This window comes from Echinops telfairi, unplaced genomic scaffold, assembly GCF_000313985.2.
Source record: "Echinops telfairi isolate 266 unplaced genomic scaffold, ASM31398v2 ScPeMD7_5868;HRSCAF=6743_1, whole genome shotgun sequence".
Taxonomy (NCBI): Eukaryota; Metazoa; Chordata; class Mammalia; order Afrosoricida; family Tenrecidae; genus Echinops; species Echinops telfairi.
Genome location: NW_022109768.1, coordinates 8,576,831 through 8,580,489, shown reverse-complemented (window position 1 = coordinate 8,580,489; position 3,659 = coordinate 8,576,831).

Sequence of the window (3,659 nt, the reverse complement as noted above, 5' to 3'; positions counted from 1 at the left end):
TGTCCCTATTATGCCACCCGGGCTCTGGAGTCCCACAAAGTTCCATTTCATAATGTTAGGATAGTTACTATCTTTATCTGGATTGATAGCTTCAAATGATTAAGATTGTGTTTGACAAACCAATGGCGGATATTAGCTATCTTATTATTCTTGGCTGTAGACCAGGTTTCAGGAGTAAGACAAATTTGGCTTTACCTTTTTTGGGGGGTCATGGTGTATATAGGCAACTCCACATGATTATGGATCAAGCAACATGATAAATAGTATGTATATATGGGAGTTGATTGTTATAAGTTAATCCCTTTACAGATGCAAGCCAGTATTGTTATTTTAATTCCCCACACCCCTCAAAGAAGAAAAATGACTTTAATAGTGTGCATTAAACTAAATAATGAAGAGTTTCATTAGTTTAAACTGTGGGATTCTGTATGAAAGACTTTAGGTGGGCTGGAGGATTGCGTTTTGGAAATAATGTGTCAGCTTTAAGGGTATTCAATGCTTTACAGAATGAATGTGCCCCCTGAAGGGTCCTCCTGAGGACCAACTTGGCTCTCGAGCAGATTCCCTTGTTATCCAGACAACTCCTGGTCCTTCCCATCAACCACATTGCGCTATGTAACAATGGATTGACATTACGCTCTCTTACTTGTTACTAACTCCCATTGAAGTTTTAAATATGCTTGAGACTTTCCATATTTTACATATTAAAAGAGTTTTGGGGTTCTTCAGTGTCCTTTGTGTGTGTGTGTAAGAAAGAGCTTTATGTACAAGAGCAATTTAGTATTGAGAAAACATCTCAGTCCAGTCCAGATCAAGTCCATAAATCCGATATTAGCCCATAGAGCCAATACTAATCTATAAATTCCTCTTCAGACGCAGGCAACATATGCAATAAAGACAAATGCAGGAAGATCACAGGTCAGTGGATGGAAAGTCTTGTGGATCCAGTGGTTGTGTAAGCATCTCAGTTCCGGTGCAGGTCTCCACATGGCTCCTCCAGCTCCAGGGCTCTAGTGTAGCGCCATGTGTCTTGTCATCAGGAATACCAAGCAGAGTGTGTGTGTGTCCTGCCTCCAATGAGCTATTTATCTCCTTAGTGCCTCCAAATGAGGTTATCAAGCTGTGACCTGATTGACAGGCTGAACTCCACCCGTTCACTCTTTTTAAAAAAAAATCATTTTACTGGGGCCTCATACAATGCTTCTCACAATCCATACATACATCCGTTGTGTCCAGCGCAATTGCACATTTGTTGCCATTCTCCAGTGTCCTTTTTTGTGAAATTTTAAAATTGCATAAATTTTTAGACTAGCACAAGAAATATTTTTTTAAATGTAATTTAGTTCAAACTTTGACACAGAGTACCTCAGTAATTAGCCTGATGGCTGATAACCTTAGATTTCATGACAATTTAAGTATTAATATAGACTCACAGTAGTACCTTATATGTTGCAATGAATACAATCAAAAAGTAGATGATGCGCTCCAAATAACTGGCATTCAATAATGCACACTGTCTGAAGTCCCCTATAAAGATAACCCCATGGGGCAGAACATCTGCAGTACTTGACATAGTGCCCAATCAGCCATATAGCTTCTTCTCCACTCCTGGAGAAGATGAGTATAATTTAATGCGAGTGTCTACCTCTTTAGCTGTCTCTGAAGTTAAGCAGTTGTTGGACTCATGGCTGGGACTAGAGTAAACCAACCATTTTTCTTTGTGGTGAGATCTTTAGCACTTCAAGGACGACCTACTTTCAGAAAACCATGGACTCTATGATTCTTCTATTATCTTCAACAGTAATATATAAGGAAGGGGGTTGTTAACTCCATAGTATGACTTTGATTATACTTCAAATGTCCAGGTAGACTAAAAAATAAAATAAAATGTATTAGAAAATATATTAGGCATATTATTGTTCATGTTGAATAATTACATGCATTAGGCAACAGTCACTGCATTTCAAATTTTATATTTATTAATGAGTTATAGGCTTGGGGAGAAAAAATCCCTGGGATATGTAGTTACAATTAAGCTGACAGCCTGTAAAGTCAGGGATAGGAATACGGAATAAATTCTGGGCAGAAAAGTCAATAACTCTCTGGCAACATCAAGTCTATAATAACTGATCTTTCAACAAAATGGTTGCTCAAGAGGCCTTTTCCAAGAGACAATGTTAAGAATAAAAGGGTAGCATCATGTACTAGAGTCAGAGAGAACTAGAATTCAATTCTGTTTCTGCTACTTAATTGTGCTTGATCTTGGACACATAATTTAAACAAGTCTCCATGACAAGAATTTGGTTCATAGCAAATAATTTGCATATGCTGTGTACATGGTGTATGTTGTATATATACATGTGTGTGTACATACATTTTCCTTTTACATATCTTCATTTATGGACACCAGAGATCCATGGCTCTTCAATAGCAGAACATGTTTTAAATCTTAGATTAAATTTATAGAATTACTCATAGCTAATGTCCTGATGGCATAGTGCTTAGATGTTGGATTGGTAACTACAAGGTCAGCAGTTTGAAACCACCAGCCACACTTTGGGAGAAAGATTGGGCTTCTTACTTCCAGAGAGAAGTACAGTCTCGGAAACTCACCAGGGCAGTTCTACCCTGTCCTATAGGGTTGCTATAGCTTGATAGCAGTGAATTTGATTTTGGCTTAATGTTAATAAGCCAAATTTGGAATGGACAATAAATCAGTATAGATCCTTCTGATTTTCACATCTGTAAACTGTCAAAGTTGCTTAAATTGATTATCTCTATACCTATTAAGTACTACAACAAAAGCAAAGCAAAACAAAAGCGTATATTAACATTCAAATTAAATAAGTCACAAACCAGAATGTTAGAAAACTGAGGAAGTCTTCAAGATGCTAACTGGAAGAAAACCAATTAACTTGGGAAGCAGGTTAAATGTAAGCACAACAGACCACCTGCTGGGTCTTTATTTAGTATTACTGAGTGGGAGAAAAGTCTATTCCTTCCCCGGTGTAAACTAAACCTTGCAATACACATTCAAAATATTAGCATTCAAAAATGTGATTCATCCCTCTAGGTGTTACTTTCCTCTTCGCCACCTTTTGCTGTAGCATACATGTTTTGCTAGTAAGCAATAATTATTAATAATGTCTCTTCTTGAAATTCTTCCAAGCTTTATTTGAAGTTAGTAGTCAGTATTAAGTAGGAGTTCCTTTATGAATTATTCGTAATACAAATATCGGGCCACAGAAAATAATGCACACACATATACACTCCTTTAATCCCTGTGGTGGTGGATAGAAATAATTATAAGATACAGCTTTTTTTTCAAGCTATATGCGATATAGTGTGGGAAAATATCATTTAGCATTTGCTTACTTAATGAGTGATAGAAAACCCCAAATAATGCCACCAATCATTTGTGATACACTGGTGGCTTGCATGTTGTTATGACTGGACGCCATTTCAAATACCAGTGGGATCATTCATGGCGCACTGGTATCAGCAGAGTTTAGAAACAAAGGAAAACTAGGAAGAAGTCTATCCTAAAAAGAAACCAATGAATGCTTGATGGATGGCAGTAGAACTTTGTCCAATATAGTGCTGGAAGCTGAGCCACCAGGGCTGCAAGCTCTCCCGATATACGGGATTCACACCAATCA